This window comes from Nicotiana tomentosiformis, chromosome 1, assembly GCF_000390325.3.
Source record: "Nicotiana tomentosiformis chromosome 1, ASM39032v3, whole genome shotgun sequence".
Classification (NCBI taxonomy): domain Eukaryota; kingdom Viridiplantae; phylum Streptophyta; class Magnoliopsida; order Solanales; family Solanaceae; genus Nicotiana; species Nicotiana tomentosiformis.
In genome coordinates this window covers 23,462,795-23,483,469 of record NC_090812.1, presented here as the reverse complement: position 1 = coordinate 23,483,469, position 20,675 = coordinate 23,462,795, and positions in this window count along the sequence as shown.

Below are 20,675 nucleotides of genomic sequence, written 5' to 3'. Positions count from 1 at the left end.
CCTCACCTGTCTCTTTGTATATATAGGTTGTCCAACTACTAATGGTAATAGTTCATTCTCCTGAAGATTCTATATGATAGTGATTCCTCACATTTTGTAGAACCTACAGGAATTGCTACTAAAGTCTTCTATATTTAGAAAAGTTAAGGCACATATCATATCAAGGAAGCATTATTTGCCTCCTACATCATGCTTGAAGTGTTGGAGTTGACATCTATAAAGTATTTGAATACTTCAACTTGGTGAACAGAGTTATGTAATGTATTAATGTTACTGTTTCTTATTGATATTGCTTGAAGTTGAAGTGCATTTTAGCATGTTTGACATGTCATAAAGTGGAAACAGTCATATTAGATTGGAAAGAGTAACTTTATCAGAAAACAAAAGAGAACAGGAAAGAGTACTCTTTGTCTTTGACACTCAATATTTCTGTCAATTAAATTGAATTTCATAGACGATACAAATTTGATACTTGTCTACATTTTCTGAATGGACAGTCAGGGACATCAGACCAAGCATATGAACCCTTTTCTATTGATAGCATAAAACCACATTAGTTCTGTCAATTGTGATTCATTTGAGTTATGTCATCAAACTTGAGCTGAAATAGCCATATGAAATTTTGAATGGTCTCTTGTCATGAAAATCTCAAGGAAAGTTCTCTACAAAATAAATATGATTGTCAAATTTGAATCCTCTCCATGCCCTTAAAAGGAATATTTAAAGACAGCTAATAGTGCTAATTGTTTAATCTAATCGCCATATACCAAATGAATACAAGAACTGTACCAATCTGATAAAACATTAAGGAGTATTATTTCTTTCTGAAGGGCATCACCATCTAAACTAAGCAATTAAATGATCATTAGGAGCAGCACCTTTAGGTCAGGTGTCATATTCAAGCCATAATCTAAACTTCAGAGAGGTTATTTTCAATTTTGCAGAGATATCAATATATATACAATAATATTCAATTTTGTAAACTTGGGAACACTTTTCAAAGAGGGGAAACTAACATAAGGAGAAGCAAGTTAATGCCAAAGTTTATTCAGAATGTGCAGAAACAACTTGTAGAAAGCTGTCATATGCAATGTTAACAGATACAATGTGGAATGTAAACAAGTGAACCATCACCATCATCAAGTTCTCAGATTTATTTGTCACCGCAATAGTCTTGATTCCAGATGCGTTGTTCCTCAACCATTTTCCCATATCCAAAATAGGCTATTATCCGTCTCTAGTCACAACACCATATACTGACAGTTAAATTTAGAATTCAAGCTTGACGAGGTGAGCTGATAACTAATGAATTCGCACTTCGGTTAGATATACTACATCCAGTTTGCAAAGATGCAGGTATTCATTCATGATAGATTAACAGTCTTGAGGCATGTGATTTGACAAAAACGAGAACTTATTTTAGAAATTGTGTCCAAGTAAATTCTGGAGTATTAGCAGCAATAGTATGTACTTCATCTTGAGAGTTGCTCGAATTTTGTACCAAGACTAACCTTGCATCAACGATAAAAGAGTGCTACTTCAGCTTTTGCCAGCTCCTTTCCAGTCATGTTGTCGCTTCTACCCAAACACAACAAGCCACAGCTTATAAGCCAGTAGAATCCAACCCCATTAATGGCAAATCACCCAATTTTGCAACCTCTTATCCTATTTCCCCGTAACACGCTCAGTTGAGTGTTGTATACACAGACAAATCAAATATAGTTACATGACACATATCAAACAGTGTGTTCCGTTGCACTATAAATGACGAATAGATGTATTTTGAAAAATGAAATAGAATCTGCTTGTTGTTACAAGTTGAGCAATGTTGATTTTCTTACATTAGGACATCGTACTATCACAACTGTAGGAGCTAGTTAATATGAATCATACTAAGGGTGTGTTTGGTATGACGGAAAATATTTTCCTAGATATCACATTTCCCTAAAATTGAAGGAAAATGACTTCCCTATAAAAAATTAGGAAAACATTTTCCAAAAACTCCACCAACCCTCATATCTAACCCCAATATACCCCTCCCAAAATATTTTTTTTTACATTTTTAGTTCTGGTTTTTCATTTTTCAGTTTACATGTTAGAAATTTTACGAGTTCCAAAGTTATGAGTTCGGAGGTTTATGTGTTTGGAAGTTTGCGGGTTTACAAATTATAGAGTTTACGGGTTCGAATAAGTTTATGAAATTTATCGGTTCGGAAGGTTGTTGGTTCGAAAGTTTATGGCTTCATGTTTATTATATCTAAATTATTTATGAATACTCTTCAGAAGTTATTTTCCTTAATTTGCGTACCAAATACCGAAAAGTGAGTAAGATTACTACTTGTTTTCTATAAAAACATTTTCTTTGAATTTTTCGGAAAATGTTTTCCCATTTTTCACTGTTTGGTTGCACAAAATAGTATGAAAAATATTTTTCTAGATATCACATTATCCTGAAATTGGAGGAAAATGACTTCCCTAGAAAAAGTTACGAAAATATTTTTCAAAAACAACACCTACCCTCACTTCTAACCCTAACCCCTCCAACTTTAATTTTCTGGTTTTTTTCGTTTTTATGCGCTTTTTTTGTATTTTCAATTTTCTGTCCTCCCCCCCCCCCCCCCCGGTAATTTTTTTTTATTTTATATTTTAAGCTCTGTTTTTTTCATTTTTCAGTTTACAGATTCGCAATTTTACGAGTTCCAAAGTTATGAGTTCGGAGGTTTATGTGTTTGGAAGTTTGCGGATTTAGAAATTATAGAGCTTACGGGTTCGAAAGTTTAGCGGTTCAGAAGTTTATGAAATTTGTGGGTTCGGAAGGTTGTTGGTTCGAAAGTTTATGGCTTCATGTTATTGTATCTAAATTATTTATGAATATTCTTGAGAAGTTATTTTCCTTAATTTGCGTACCAAACACCGAAAAATGAGTAAGATTAATACTTGTTTTTCAAGAAAATATTTTCCACGAAAAATATTTTCCGTTATACCAAACACACCCTAAAAGGAACCAATATTTTAACGGGGTGCTTGTCTTTCAGCCCATTAGCATAACTAGTAATGGCAGATTTAACGTTAAGAAACAAATATCAACATCTGAAGCCACAAAATCAAAAAAGTCATCTTGCAAATCTTGGGTTGAAAAAGTCCAGAATTTTCCTTCCTCCTGAAACATAAACGGATTTGGGAGACATGAAGAAATACCTATTTGGTAATAATTTTATACTAAAACTATTGTTCCACTTCCACCAAACTTACTTGATGTAGAATCCAACACTACTAACGGCAAATCAGCCAATTTTGCAACCTCTTATCTTATTTCCCTGTAACACGCTCAGGTGAGTATTGTATACACGAATCAAATATAGTTACATGACACATATCAAACAGAATGTTCTGTTGCACTATAAATGACGAATATATGTGTTTTGAAAAATGAAATTGGAACCTGCTTGCTGCTACAAGTTGAGCAATGCTGATTTGCTTACATTAGGACATTGTACTATCACAACCGTAGGAGTTCATTAATATGAATTATACTAAGGGTGTGTTTGGTATGACGAAAATTATTTTTCGAAAAATATTTTCCCAATTTTCACTGTTTGGTTGCACAAAATAGTTTGAAAAATATTTTCCTAGATATCACATTTTCCTGAAATTGAAGGAAAATAACTTCCCTAGAAAAAGTTAGGAAAGCATTTTTCAAAAACTCCACCTACCCTCACATCTAACCCCCAAACCCCCTCACCCCCTCCCTCCCCTCCCCCTCCCCGATAATTTTTTTTATTTTATATTTTCAGCTCTGATTTTTTTATTTTTCAATTTACAAGTTCGCAATTTTACGAGTTCTAAAGTTATGAGTTCAGAGATTTATGTGTTTGGAAGTTTGCGGGTTTAGAAATTATAGAGTTTACGGGTTCGAAAGTTTAGCGGTTCAGAAATTTATGAAATTTGTAGGTTCGAAAGTTTATGGCTTTATGTTATTGTATCTAAATTATTTATGAATATTCTTGAGAAGTTATTTTTCTCAATTTGCGTACCAAACACCAAAAAATGAGTAGGATTACTACTTGTTTTCCAAGAAAATATATTCCACGAAAAATATTTTTCGTTATACTAAGCACACCCTAAAAGCAACCAATATTTTAGCGGGGTGTTTGTCTTTTAGCCCATTAGCATAACTAGTAATGGCAGATTTAACGTTAAGAAACAAATATCAACATCTGAAGCCATAAAATCAGAAAAGTCATCTTGCAAATCTTGAGTTGAAAAAGTCCAAAATTTTCCTTCCTCCTGAAACATAAAGCGATTTGGGAGACATGAAGAAACACCTATTTGGCAATAATTTTATACTGAAACTATTGTTCCACTTCCACCAAACCTACTTGATGTAGATACCAACACCATTAACGGCAAATCACCCAATTTTGCAACCTCTTATCCTATTTTCCCGTAACATGCTCAGTTGAGTGTTGTATACACAGACGAATCAAATATAATTACATGACACATATCAAACAGAATGTTTCGTTGCACTATAAATGACAAATATGTGTTTTGAAAAACGAAATTGGAACCTGCTTGCTGCTACAAGTTGAGCAATGTTGATTTTCTTACATTAGGACATTGTACAATCACAACCGTAGGAGCTCGTTAATATGAATCATACTAAGGATGTGTTTGGTATGACGGAAAACAGTTTTCGAAAAATGTTTTCCCATTTTTCACTGTTTGGTTGCACAAAATAGTTTGAAAATAATTTTCTAGATATCACATTTTTCTGAAATTGAAAGAAAATGACTTCCTTAGAAAAAGTTAGGAAAGCATTTTCCAAAAACTCCATCTACCATCACATCTAACCCCTCACCCCTCACCTCTATTTGCGTATCAAATATCGAAAAATGAGTAGGATTATTACTTGTTTTCCAAGAAAATATTTTCTACGGAAAATATTTTTCGTTATACCAAACACACCCTAAAAGCAACTAGTATTTTAGCGGGGTGTTTGTCTTTCAGCCCATTAGCACAACTAGTAATAGCTGATTTAACGTTAAGCAACAAATATCAACATCTGAAGCCACAAAATCAGAAAAGTCATCTTGCAAATCTTGGGCTGAAAAAGTCCAGAATTTTCCTTCCTTCTAAAACATAAAGGGATTTGAGAGACATGAAGAAATACCTATATGGCAATAATTTTATACTGAAATTATTGTTCCACTTCCACCACTAATATTGGTCATGCCTACTTGATGATGTTGAAAATTAAACCAAGATTAATTAGTATTCTTACGTCGTCTAGGATTTGGTATTTACTAGTTTATTTAATTTATGTCTAATTAGGATTAACAACCAAAATCATGTAAGAAAAGGTTTTCTAGATTTTAGTCAAATCTGGTTTTGTAATAATATAAATAGGGATGCTACTAAATATTTTAATTAATGAGGTCCATCGCATTCAAAAGACAAAGTAATAGGCATGTGCCTAAGGAAAATATTTGGCTGAGAATTTCTTTGGTTTGGTAGCCAACTTTGTTGAATTGTCAACATTGAATAAAAAGAAGAAAAAGTGTGCGCAAATTGTCAAATATAGTAGCCTTTAAAGAGTGAGTCTTCGACTATAAAAGAGAAAGAAAGTGTGAGATTTCACAGAGAATGTATAAGAAAATAGTATGTGAGAAAAATAGAGAGTGAGCGATATTGTAGTGAGGTGGGAATATCAAAATAGGGTTTTTTTTTGAGTGTTGTAGTGGTCTTTGGGGTATTTTACTCGGACCTACGAAGTATAAAATTCCTTGCTATAGTGATATCAGTTGCTCGTCTCGGGGCAGTGGTTTTTCCCTTATTCAAAAAGGTTTTTCACGTAAAAATTTTGGTGTCATTTTTACTCTTTTATTCTTGTTAATTACCGTATCTCGGTGCTACATTATTATTTCGCTTTTATTATTGTGAATATTATTTTTGTAGGGAATTTATTCCCAACAATTGGTATCAGAGCACAGGTTTTGCTCATTCACATAAGTACTATTCACTATCGGTAATACTATACTCGGTGGAAAAAAATGTCCGGCGTAAAGTATGAGGTAGAAAAATTCAACGGAGATAACGGTTTCTCAACATGGCAAAGAAGGATGAGGGATCTACTCATTTAACAAGGATTACACAAGGTACTTGATGTTGATGTAAAAAAGCCTGATACCATGAAAGTTGAGGATTTGGCTGACTTGGATGAAAGGGCTGCTAGTGCAATCAGGTTGCACTTATCAGATGATATGGTAAATAACATCATTGATGAAGACACCGCACATGGTATTTGGACAACGTTGGAAAGCCTATACATGTCCAAAATGCTGACAAATAAATTATACCTGAAGAAGCAGCTATATGCCCTACACATGGGTGAAGGTACGATTTTTTTGTCACATTTAAATGTGTTTAACGGACTAATCACACAGCTCGCCAACCTCGGAGTGAAAATCGAGGAAAAAGATAAAGCCATCTTGTTATTGAACTCTTTGCCATCTTTGTACAATAATTTGGCAACAGCCATCCTGCACGGTAAGACTACCATTGAGTTGAAAGACGTCACATCGGCTCTTTTATTCAATGAGAAGATGAGAAAGAAGCCTGAAAATCAAGGACAAGCTCTCATCACAGAAGGTAGAGGCAATATTTATCAAAGGAGTTCGAGCAACAATGGCAGATCCGGAGCTCGTGGGAAGTCTAAGAACCGATCCAAATCAAGATCTAGAAATTGCTACAATTGTGACCAACCAGGTCACTTCAAAAGAGATTGCCCAAATCCAAGGAAGGGCAAAGGTGAAACTAGTGGCCAGAAGAATAACGAAAACACAGCCGTCATAGTGCAAAACAATGATAATCGTGTCCTCTTTATAAATGAGGATGAGGAATGCATGCACTTGTCAGGTCTAGAGTCGGAATGGATGGTTGATACAGCAGCATCTTACCATGCCACGCCAGTAAGAGATCGTTTTTGTAGATATGTAACAGGTGATTTCGGCACAGTGAGAATGGGTAACACAGGTTACTCAAAGATTGTGGGGATTGGTGACATTTGTATCAAGACAAATATCGGATGCACATTGGTTCTAAAGGACGTGCGACATGTACCTAATTTACGGATGAACTTGATCTCGGGAATTGCTTTAGACCGAGATGGATATGAGAACTATTTTGCAAATCAAAAGTGGAGACTCACCAAGGGATCATTGGTGATTGCAGAGGGAGTTGCTCGTAGCACGTTGTACAGGACAAATGCAGAAATATGCCAAGGTAAATTGAATGTGGCACAAGATGAAATTTCTGCAGATTTGTGGCACAAAAGGATGGGTCATATGAGCGAGAAGGGATTGCAGATTATTTCCAGGGAATCACTCATTTCTTATGCCAAAGGTACAACGGTAAAACCTTGTGACTACTGTTTATTTGGTAAGAAGCATAGAGTCTCATTTCAGACATTGTCTGAAAGAAAATTGAATACACTTGATTTGGTCTATTTTGATGTTTGTGGTCCAATGGAAATTGAATCGATGGGCGGTAACAAATATTTTGTTACTTTTATTGATGATGCTTCACAAAAATTATGGGTTTATATTTTGAAAATCAAAGATCAGGTGTTTCAAGTTTTCCAGAAGTTTCATGCTATGGTGGAAAGGGAGACATGCCAAAAGTTAAAGCGTCTCCGAAGTGACAATGGAGGTGAGTACACTTCAAGGGAATTTGAAGAGTAATGTTCGAGTCATGGGATCAGACATGAAAAGACAGTTCCTGGAACCCCACAACACAATGGCATAGCCGAAAGGATGAACTGCACCATTGTGGAGAAGGTGAGAAGCATGCTTAGAATGGCTAAATTGCTTAAGTCATTCTGGGGTGAAGCAGTTCAGATAGCCTGTTACCTGATCAATAGGATGCCATTAGTTACGTTGGCGTTTGACATCCCAGAGAGAGTTTGGACCAACAAGGAGGTGTCCTACTCGTATATGAAGGTATTCGGTTGTAGAGCTTTTGCACATGTACCAAAGGAGCAGAGAACAAAGCCGGATGATAAATTTGTTCCCTGCATATTCCTCGGATATGGAGATGAAGAGTTCGGATACAGATTGTGGGATCCTGTAAAGGAGAAGATCATCAGAAGCAGAGATGTAGTCTTCCGAGAAAGTGAAGTTGGATCTGCTGATGATATACCAGAGAAGGCCAAGAATGGTATAATTCCTAATCTTATTATTATTACTTCTACTTCTAACAATCTCACACGTGCAAAAAGTAAGACCGACAAGGTTGCCGAGCAAGGGGAGCAACCTGGTGAGGTTATTGAGCAGGGGGGAGCAACTTGATAATGATGTCGAGCAAGTGGAGTACCCCACTCAGGAAGAAGAACAACCTCAACCTCTTAGGAGATCAGAGAGGCCAAGGATAGAGGTATGCAAGTACCCTTCCACAGAGTATGTCCTCATCAGTGATGAAGGGGAACTAAAACATCTTAAGGAGGTGATGTCTCATCCAGAAAAGAACCAATGGATGAAAGCCATGCAAGAGGAGATGGAATCTCTACAGAAAAATGGCACGTACAAGCTGGTTGAACTTCCAAAGGGAAAAAGACCACTCAAATACAAATGGGTCTTTAAACTCAAGAAAGATGGAAATGGCAAGCTGGTCAAATACAAAGCTCGATTGGTGGTAAAAGGCTTCGAACAGAAGAAAGATATTGATTTTGATGAAATTTTCTCACCTGTTGTCAAAATGACTTTTATTCGAACAATTTTGAGTTTAGCAGCTAGCTTAGATCTTAAAGTGGAGCAGTTGGATGTGAAAACTGCATTTCTTCATGGAGATTTGGAAGAGGAGATTTATATGGAGTGGCCACAAGGATTTGAAGTAGCTGAAAAGAAATACATGGTGTGCAAATTGAATAAGAGTCTTTATGGATTGAAGCAGGCACCAAGGCAGTGGTACATGAAGTTTGACTCATTCCTGAAAAGTCAAACATACATAAAGGCCTATTCTGATCCATGTGTATACTTCAAAAGATTTTCTGAGAATAACTTTATTATATTATTGTTGTTTGTGGGTGACATGTTAATTGTAGGAAAAGAAAAGGGGCTGATCGCAAAGTTGAAGAGAGATTTGTCCAAGTCATTTGATATGAAGGACTTGGGCCCAGCACAACAAATTCTGGGTATGAAGATAGCTCAAGAGCGAACAAGCAGAAAGTTGTGGATGTCTCAGGAGAAGTACATTGAACATGTACTGGAACGCTTCAACATGAAGAATGCTACGCCAGTCAGCACACCTCTTGCTAGTCATCTAAAGTTGAGCAAGAAGATGTTTCCTACAACAGTGGAGGCGAAAGGGAATAAGGCTAGAGTTCCTTATTCTTCAGCAGTCGGAAGCTTGATATATGCAATGGTATGCACCAGACCTGATATTGCTCATGCAGTTAGTGTTGTTATCAGATTCCTTAAAAATCCTGGAAAGGAACATTGGGAAGCAGTCAAGTGGATACTCAGTGTAAGAGAGTGCTTGTGTTTTGGAGGATCTGATCCAATCTTGAAGGGATACAAGGATGCTGATATGACCGGTGATACTGATAATAGAAAATCCACTACTGGATATCTGTTTACTTTTTCAGGGGGAATATATCATGGTAGTCTAAATTGCAGAAGTGTGTTGCACTTTCAATAACTGAAGTAGAGTACATTGCCGCTACAGAAGCTGGCAAGGAGATGGTATGGCTCAAGTGGTTTCTTCAAGAGCTGGAATTGCATAAAAAAGAGTATGTTGGCTATTGTGACAGTCAAAGTGCAATAGACTTGAGCAAGAACTCCATATACCATGCAAGAACAAAGCATATAGATGTGAGATATCATTGGATTTGTGAGAAGGTGGAGAACGAATATTTACAGGTCAAAAAGATTCACACGAGTGAAAATCCTGCTGATATGTTGGCCAAGGTGGTACCAAGAGACAAGTTCATGCTATGCAAAGAACTTGTAGGCATGCACACAAACTAGAAGACAGTGCTACCTCCTCTAGATGAATGAGACTGAAGGGAGAGATTGATGGGGTCCATCTCATTCAAAAGCCAAAGTAATAGGCATGTGCCTAAGGAAAATATTTGGATGAGAATTTCTTTGGTTTGGTAGCTGATAAGTAGGGATTTTGACCGCTTATTTTCTCTCTTTTACTTACGTTTAACTCAAAAATGCATAAGGTATTCCCGAGAACTAATGAAATGTGCTTTCTTGCAGGAATATTGGAAAATCAGCCAAAGAAGTAAAAATCAACTCAAAAAGGAGTAAAATTGGACGAGAACCAAAACAAGGCATAATTATTGTGCGGCCCCAAACTCTGAAGATGCACTGATCGAATTTCTTCAAAGAGTGCGGACCGCATAATTATTGTGCGGCCGCAGAAGACTAGATTCAGAGACTTACGGTTTGGGAGCTTGAAGATCTGTGGACCGCACTATTATTGTGCGGCCGCAGGATGCCAAAATACGGCCGCGCTCATAAATGTGTCATCCGCAAAATGAAGCCCAGATCCAGTCCAAGAGCAAGAGTGCAGCCGCACTCAGAAATGTGCGGTCCACACAATTAGAAGAAGTGCGACCGCATCTCACTTTTATGCGACCACAGAAAGCCAACCTGATCAGTCAGTCTCAAAGTGCGAACCGCACACAGAATTGTGCGGCCGCACAACCTTCATAGGGGCAATTTTGTCAGATATTTTCAGTTGGGTATAAATAGATCTTTTTATCATTTTTAGGTTAAGTTTGGTGCACCCTGAACACTTAGAGCCGTTTTTATTTACTATATTGGGTAACTTTGTACTAGTTTAGCATTTAAACATTAGGTTTTCTTTCCTTAATCAATTATTATGCATTTTATCTTAGTTTCTTCTTTAATTTCTTCATTTTCCATGAGTAGCTAAATCCTTAACTGGGGTTGTGACCCAATCCTAGTATGGGTACTTATTGGATGATTGATTTAGGGTTTATTTATGATTGGGTATATGCTATTCTGCCTAGTTCTTGCTTGAATTTGAGAATTGATGGTTGCAAACATTGATTCATACCTAATTGACTTAGTCTATACTTGAGAAAGTGAGACTAAGTCTAGTAAAACTTGGCTAACAAGAAATTAGGGTGAACTCAAGAAATTGATAGCCCCAATTAAAGGTTCGAATCTAGAGATAGTAAGACCCGACTTGAGCATTTATCACTTGTTTCGTGAGATACCGATTTGGACTTGAGAAAGCCAAATTGGGCAATAATCACTCAAACTACCGAGAGGTATAGAGTGAGTAATTGCATGTGATTGCTATATTGTATCCCGATCAACCAAACATGCCCTAAAGATCTAAATCTGTTAGGTAACCAACTAGGCGGAAGTCGCAACCCTAGATCTTTTATAACTTGAAAAACAACCAAAACCAAAAATATTGTCTCTTAGCTTTACAATTACAAGCATTAGCGTAAAAGTAGAAGTAGAAACAACAACTGAAAATGTGGAAGTGTAATCTTAGGCACGTCATACATTCACACTAGGTATATACCTAATCCCACATCAAGCTCCCTGTGAAATCGACCCCGACTCGCGTTGGGTTTTTATTATTGCATCGACCGCCTCGCAACCTAAATTAGTGGGGTGAGTTTGGGCGATATCAATTTTTGGCGCCTTTGCCGGGGAGCTAAACGGATTTAGCTATATATCTAGATTTGTGTGTGATTTGTCTTCTTTTCCTTCCAAGTTACTAATTTTGTTTTTGAATTGATTATAGGTACAAGAATGGCTCTCAACAATGAGACTCTCGGGAATTTGCCATTGGGGGGAGGAAGTGGATGATGATCAAGGTGATGAGGTTCATCCCGAACCTTAAGAAAATAGGTGAGGTCGACCACCTCATGATAGCATTCCCAACCCTCCCCTACTTCTACCAAGAGCGGTTGCACACCGGGTATTGCCGAATGAGGGTTATGCAAGTGCCATAGTCCCGCCCCGCATTAAGGCAGGCAACTTCTAAATCACCAGTGTGATGCTTACACTTCTTGAGAAACGGGGATTTTTCGTTGGGGCTCCAAGTCAAAATGCTTACAAGCATCTCAAAGGGTTCGTGGATACTTGTTGGGGAGCAAACAAACCAATGTTTCCGAGGATGCGATGTGGTTGAGTTTATTTCCTTTTTCTCTACGGGGAAAGGCATTGGACTGGTTAGAGAGATTGCCCAATCATTACATCCATACATAGGATGAGTTGGCAGAAAAACTCATTGCCAAATTCTTCTCTCCGGGGCATATGGCTACACTACGGGGTGAGATTCTAGTGTTCAAGAAAGAACCCAATGAGCCATTGCATGAGATTTGGGAAAGATATCGTACCATGGTTAAAGAGTTCCCGAATAATGATATGACTGAGGCCATGATCCAATAAACCTTCTACAAGGGGATCAACACGACAAATCAATGTGTGGTAAATCAACTCGCCGGTAGGAACTTCATGACTATGCCATATGCCGAAGCATGTGAAATCTTGGATGAAATGGAGGATACCTCATCGGCATGGAAAAGTAGATCCAATGTTCCTCAAGGTGACCCAAATGTCATTCACCTACACAAGGAACTACATGATCATGGGCAAGCTATTTCTGAGTTGACGACCACAATGAATCAGTCAGCCAAAGCTTAGCTTTAACAAGCTTAAGGGCCGAAGCAAGTGAATGCGATGGAAGGTGTGAATATGATGATGAACAAGAGACGGTAAAAAGTTCAACAAGTGCAAAACCGTCCGGAATAATTTGTGCAAGATGATAGTGGGTATGACCAAGGTGATTCGTATAATGAGAAAGAAGAAGTGCAATATGTCAAAAATTATCAAGGCCAAAGAAATAATGCTCAAGGCCAACATCAACAACAATGGAGATCACAAGGAAATCAAGGAAATTGGAACAATCAAGGCCACCAAGGCAATTGGAGTGGTGGTAACAACAATCAAGGTAATTGAGGGAATAACAATAATCAAGGCAATTGGAATAATCAAGGTAACCAAGTCAACTGGGGAGGCAATAATCAAGACAATTGGGGTGTCAACAACCAAGGGGGTTGGAATAATAATAACCAAGGGAATCGGGTGTCGGGCTTTCAAAGGACCCCGCTATATCAACAAATAAACAACCCGCCTCCTTATACGTCTCAAGGTTCTAGTTCTTCCAATAATGAGATGGGACGGGTTGAAAATAAGTTCAAACAAATGATGGAGAAAAATATCGACTCCGATGCTCAATTAGCCTCTCACAACACTTCAATCCGCAATTTGGAAGTTCAATTGGGGCAAATCTCGCAAGCTTTAAACACTCATCCTAAGGGGGCACTACCTAGTGATACGGTGGTGAACCCAAAGGGTGGGTACAACACGGGACATGCTATGGCCGTAACAATAAGGAGTGGAAGAGGTGGAGATGCAACCACCTCAAATCAAAGAAGAATTGTGGATGATGATGTAGTGGTTCAAGAAGATGAGATTCCAAGCAATGTGGCTCAATCTAATGAAGAAGTGAGAATTGATATTAATGAGAATGTGGAGGAGACCCAAGAAGAAGTGAACCCGTCTAGGAAACACGTGATTGACATACCGGAACCGGTAGTTCCAAAGGCCAAGGCCTCCTCCTCCATACCCTCAAAGGCTCGCCAAGCAAAATAGTGGGAACCAATTCAAGAAGTTTATTGACATGATGAAGAGTTTATCCATTAATGTGCCATTGGTTGAGGCGTTGGAACAAATGCCCGGTTATGCAAAGTTCATGAAAGATTTGGTGACAAAGAAAATATCAATGAATTGTGAGACTATCAAGATGACACATCAAGTGAGTGCTATTGTGCACTCAATGGCTCTGAAATTGGAAAATCCCAGCGCTTTCACAATCCCTTGCACTATTGGGAGCGCCGACTTTGCCAAAGCTCTATGTGATTTAGGGGAAAGTATCAACTTGATGCCCTACTAGGTGTTCAAAACTTTGGGAATTGGGCAACCAAGACCAACATCTATGAGGTTACAAATGGCGGATCGAACTATGAAGAGACTATTGGGTATTATTGATAATGTATTGGTTCGTGTTGATAAGTACATCCTCCCGGCGGACTTTGTGATTCTTAATTGCGAAGTGGACTATGAGGTGCCTATTATCTTGGGTAGACCTTTCCTTGCTACGGGAAGGCTCATGTTGATATGGAAACCCGATGAGCTCACTTTTCGGGTAGGCGATGAAAAGGTGGTTTTCCATGTGTGCAAATCTATGAGGCAACCGAAAAGCAACGAAGTTTGTTCGTTTGTAGACTTAGTGACCGAGGTGATTGTTGATGATGCTAGTGCCATGATGAATGTTGATGATACTTTGGAGGTCGTATTGCTTAATCATGATGATGATGAGAGGGACGGCTATGTGGAATGTGTAAATGTGTTATAAGGAATAAGGTCGTATACTTATGAACCCCGAAAATTGTTCTTAGATCTTGAGAACCGGAAAACTCCTCCAACAAAGCCCTCAATCGAGGAGCCTCCCACTTTGGAGTTAAAGCCATTGCCTTCACATCTCACGTATGAGTTTCTTGGTCCATGTTCTACTTTACTTGTTATTCTTTCCTCTTGCTTGACTAACGTGCAGGTAGATTCTACTTTAGCGGTGCTTCAAAAGAGGAAGAAAGCTATAGGATGGACACTGGCAGATATTCGGGGTATAAGCCCCGCCTTTTGCATGCACAAGATTATTTTGGAGGAGGATGCCAAACCCTCCATTGAACATCAAAGAAGATTAATTGAAGCAATGCAAGAGGTGGTGAAGAAGGAGATCATAAAGTGGTTGGATGCTGGGATAGTTTACCCTATTTTCGATAGCTCGTGGACCTCTCCGGTGCAATGTGTCCCAAAGAAAGGGGGCATGATTGTGGTCACCAATGATAAGAACGAATTGATTCCTACAAGAACGGTGACCGGGTGGAGAGTGTGCATGGACTATCGGAAGCTCGACAAAGTCACTCGGAAAGATCATTTTCCGCTTCTATTTCTTGATCAAATGCTTGATAGGTTGGTCGGACGAGCTTTCTATTGTTTTCTTGATGGATATTCCGGCTACAATCAAACTCTCATTGCTCCTGAGGACCAAGAGAAGACTACTTTCACTTGTCCCTATGGTACTTTCGCATTCTTGCGGATGCCATTTGGGTTATGCAATGCACCCGACAACTTTTTAACGGTGTATGATGGCTATCTTCACCGACATGGTGGAGGATTTTCTTGAGTTCTTTATGGATGATTTCTCTGTGGTTGGGAATTGCTTCAATGATTGCTTGAACAACTTGAATAAGGTCTTGGCAAGATGTGAGGAGACAAACTTGGTTTTGAATTGGGAGAAATGTCACTTCATGGTCGAAGAAGGCATAGTCCTCGGCCACAAAATTTTAAAGCATGGTATTGAGGTTGACAAGGCCGAAATTGAGGTGATCTCCAAAATCCCTCCCCCTACATCCGTGAAGGGAGTGAGGAGCTTCTTAGGTCATGCAGGGTTCTATCACCGATTCATCAAGGACTTTTCTAAGGTGGTAAACCCCATGTGAAAACTTTTGGAGAATAATGCCAAGTTCCATCTCAACGAAGATTGTATGAAGGCATTCAAATTGCTCAAGTTTAAGTTGACTACTACTCCTATTATCACCACACCGGATTGGATATTACCTTTTGAGCTCATGTGTGATGCAAGTGATATGGCGGCTGGAGCGGTGTTAGGGCAACGTATCAACAAAATCTTCCATCCGGTCTACTATGCTAGTAAGACCATGAATGATGACCAAGTCAACTACACAGTGACCGAAAAAAGCTCATTGCTATTGTTTTTGCTATGGAGAAGTTTCACCCGTACTTGATGGGTACAAAGGTGATTGTTCACACCGACCATGAGGCGCTTCGATATTTGATGAGCAAGAAATATTCTAAAGCAAGACTAAAGCGGTGGGTGCTTCTTTTGCAAGAGTTTTATCTAGAGATTCAAGACCGCGAAGGTAGTGAAAACCAAGTGGCGGTCCACTTGTCTCGTTTGGAGGAGGAGGGGAGGACACATGATGGCCTTGAGATAAATGATCCATTTCCCGACGAGCAACTCCTAGCCATTTCTATGACCGGGATGCCATGGTTCAACAACTTAGCCAATTATCTTGTGAGTGGCATTGTACCGAATGAGTTCTCTTCAAACCAAAGGAAGAAGCTCAAAAAGAATTGCCTTGACTATTATTGGGATGAGCCTTATCTCTTCCAGATTTGTACCGATCGTGTCATTCGACGATGTGTACCGGATGAGGAACAAATGGAAATTCTTGAGGCCTGCCACTCTTCGCCATATGGTGGTAACCATGGTGGAGCTAGAACGACAAAAGTGTTGAGTTATGAATTCTATTGGCCTACTCTTTATAAGGACGCTAGCGATCTCATCAAGCGTTGTGATGAATGTCAAAGGGTCGGTGGGATTTCTAAGAAAAATGAGATTCCCCTCACCACTATCTTGGAGATTGACATTTTTGATGTGTGAGGCATTGATTTCATGGGTCCGTTCGTGAGCTCTTGTGGGAACACTTACATATTGGTAGTTGTGGATTATGTGTCAAAGTGAGTTAGAGCCATGGCTTTTCCCAACAATGAAGCTCGGAGTGTGGTGACATTTTTGAAAAAGAACATCTTCACAAGGTTTGGTACTCCAAGGTCCATTATTAGTGATGGGGGATCTCACTTTTGCAACAAAGCTTTTGATACCTTACTTACAAAGTATGGTGTTACTCACAAAGTGTTGACCCCCTATCATCCTCAAGCAAACGGGCAAGTTGAAGTTTCCAACCGGGAGATCAAGAGTATTTTATCAAAGACCGTGAATGCCAACCGGGCGGATTGGTCAAAGAAACTTAATGATGCTCTTTGGGCTTATAGGACAGCTTACAAAACACCGATTGGTATGTCTCTGTATCGGTTAGTGTTCGGGAAAGATTGTCACCTACCGGTGGAACTTGAGCACAAGGCTATGTGGGCATTGAAGAAGATTAATCTTGAATGGGATGTCGCTGCCAATTTAAGGGTGGCACAATTGAATGAGCTTGATGAATTCAGGTTCCATGCATATTCAAGTTTGTCCTTGTACAAGGACAAAATGAAGTACCTCCATGACAAGTACATCCGGAACAAGGAGTTCAAAGAAGGCGATCTTGTGCTATTGTTCAATTCTCGATTTCGGATGTTTCCAGGAAAGTTGAAGTCCAAGTGGAGTGGTCCATTTGAGGTTGTGCATATGACACCCTTTGGTGCATTAGACTTGAAGAACAAGAATGATGAAGTATTTAGAGTCAATGGTCACCGGGTGAAATATTATCTTAGCAAGGTTGATGATGGCCACGTTGTGGCGTTGATTCATTTCAAGTGATTGATGGTAACCTGCGTCGTGCCGCGACGTTAAATCAGGCGCTTCTTGGGAGGCAACCCATGTTTCTTCTCATTTTTTTTTATTTTCTTCCCTTTTAGATAGGTTTTGTATTGAGCTAACTGTTTTGAAGTGAATTGCAGGATGCGTATGCATTGCAGGGATTATAATTGAAAAAATTGGCCAAGTGTTGAAATTATGCAGACCGTACCAAAATTGTGCGGATCGCACAAAAATGCTTGCAACCGCAAAGAAGGCTCTGCGGCCGCATAATTCTTTGTGCGGCCGCACAACTGGAGACCCAAAAACATGATCTCTCTGAAGTTTGGATTTGCAGAAAATTGGCTAAAATGCGGCCGCACACAAAATTGTGCGGAACACACAAATTTATGCGGCCGCACTCACTTTTGTGCGGACCATAGAAGTTCAGTTCAAAGAGCATGTAAAGAGTGCGAACCGCACTCAAAATTGTGCGGCTGCACTCAACTAAATTTTTGACCGACTTGGTCAAACTATAAATAGGGCTTTTCAACACTATTCACACCTTATGCACTCTGAATTCCCAAGCCCTAAGAAAACACGGTGCATCACAAAATAGTTCAAAAATCACACTCAGTTGATCAAGTTAGTTTCTCACCCGCATCATTCATTACTGGTATGTTCAATCCATGTTAGATTTTTGTCCATTTTTCTTAATTTTTATTTTTGATTAGTTTAGTTATTTTTAGGCCTAAAAATGTCAAATGTGCTTAATATGTGCTTAACACTCATGTGGGTTGTTTCATATATGTTGATTAGGGAATGGGTAGACCATTAATCATGTTAATTTGTGCATGCCATGTCTAAATTGTGAAAAATTGCATGAACCCTAACCTTACTGTCGTAATTGTTCAAATTGTGTGCCCGCACAGAAATTTGTTAGGTCTGCAGACCACTTGCTTAGGGAAAATATTACGCTTGAAAAGTGCGGACTGCACTCAAAATTGTGCGGTCCGCAGAAAAATTGTGCGGCCGCATAAAAATGTATGCGACCGCACTTTTAAACTTCAGAGAATCAGTATCTCAGGATTAGAATTGTGCGGCCGTACTCAAAATTGTGCGGTCCGCACTTCAGGATGTGAGGCCACACTCATAATTATGCGGTCCGCACTTCAGGGTGTGCGACCGCACTTCAAAATTGTGCGATCCGCACTAGATAATCTGCGACCGCACTCAGAATTGTACGGTCCGCACTGTCTCCTTTGATGACTGTTGTGCTGCAATTGTTCTGCAAATGTTTGAATTGTTTTGAACTCAACTGACCCATGTATCTTGTATTACAGACAATTGTTAGATCACGTGGTGGAAGTGATACATCAAAAGGGAGAGGTGAATCCTCCCGAGGCAGAGGAAAAGGCACGTGCCCTTTGCGAGGGCAATCAAAGCCTATTGCTAAAAAGTCGACCACCGGGAGAGGAAGGGCCACAGAGCCCTCAGAATCCAGTTCCTACGCCCCATCCAGGGAGGCCTCCGAGGGTCATTAAATAGAGGTCCAACCTGAGGCCTAGTCCCAACCATCCCAACCCAATGGGCGTTATCACTTGCGTAACAAAACCTACATCTAGTTCTTCTGGGGGTTCTGATGCGAGAAGCCAAGGTTCTGAGCCCTCCTCTACACCTACTCCTCTAGCACCAGTAGCTATTGATATCGATGATGATGATGTCTCGGATGATGGTAGAGGGGGGGACACTCAAGTGGGTAGCCTTGAGAGGTCGAAGAAAAAGAAAATATGGTAGGATCGGTTCGTGAGCTTGACAGCCTTCAACAAGTTCTGGGAATTGTGGCCCTAGAGGTAGCTCACACTTGAGCGACCGTTCTTAATGAAGGATTTGGATATTCATAATCCAAATGTCCTTAGACAGTTTCGGGAGCGCAAGGGGTGGAAGTGGTTCACCCACAGTGTCATCGATGCAAATGAGCATTTGGTCAGGGAGTTCTACGCCAATGTGGCTCGCATCAAGAAGGGGACAAAAGTGACAAAGGTGAGAAATTTGAAAGTCCGCTTCGACGCTTGCTCTTTGAACACTTATGTGGGATTTGAAGAAGTGGAGGCAGTCCAGCACCTAGAGAAGTTGGCTCTGGGTGATGCAGCTCGCCCTTGGCTAGCTGAGATTTTGGCTGCCCGAGGACCATCACCACCATGGATTACAGCAGGAGTTCCTATCCTCCGGGCCACCCTCAATTTTGAAGTTAAAGGGTGACAAACCTTTGTGTTTAGCTGGATTGATCCGAGTTTGAATGAGAACAACCTCCCACTTCCCCGGGCAGTTCTGGTGACTTCTATTATGGTGGGGTACCCGATCAATGTGGGTGCCATCATGTCAACCAACATCACATTGGCGGTCCGAAAAAGTGAAAAGTCCTACCCTTATCCAAACACCCTCACAGAGTATTTCAATGATGCCAAGGTGGAGCCGAGGCCATAAGACACAAAAGTAAAGGCCAAGAAGCCTTTCTCATGGTACCACTCGCAGGGTGCTCACAACCCAAAGTTCAAGGGTAAGGTCACTACCAAAGTTGGTCAGTCTGACAAGCCATCGGTGGTGGGTTCCGAGGCTGTTGCTGAGCCATCTACAACTCCCATGCCTTCCATAACAGCTGGGCCTTCCACCGAGACAGCCGACGTGCCACCACTTTCATCTTCTATGCCATCAGTTGCAGTACCAGTGCCAGCCTCATCCACTTATCCTCTCACTGCGCTGCGAGTCTCCCTGACTTTGGCGAGCCTCAACAACTGGATACAGACAACCACTTCTAAGCTGTCTGACATATCCAGTACTGTTGCAGCACAGTCTTCTACCCTAGCAGCACCACAGGTCCCTCCGTCAGTGGAGGAAACATTGAAGAAGATTGTGGACAACCAGAAGACTATTATGGATACACTGGTGGCTCACGGGGATGCTATTGAGGAGTTGACCAAGCAGGTGAAAAAGATGAGGAAATCCCAGGCTTCAAAGAAAGCAGTGGAGAGTTTGAGAAAGGAGGTGGCGAAAATAGCAACAGCAGGTGATTTGCCTTTTGACCTACTGATGGAGACAAATCCATCAGTACCAGTTGACCCAGCAACACCATCAGCAGAGGCACCAGCTGGCCAGTTTGACGAGCTAGATCTCACTACCCCCACTGCTGAGAAGATGCTTCAAATGCTGACCAACCATGTTGTCCCTCAGTTCGG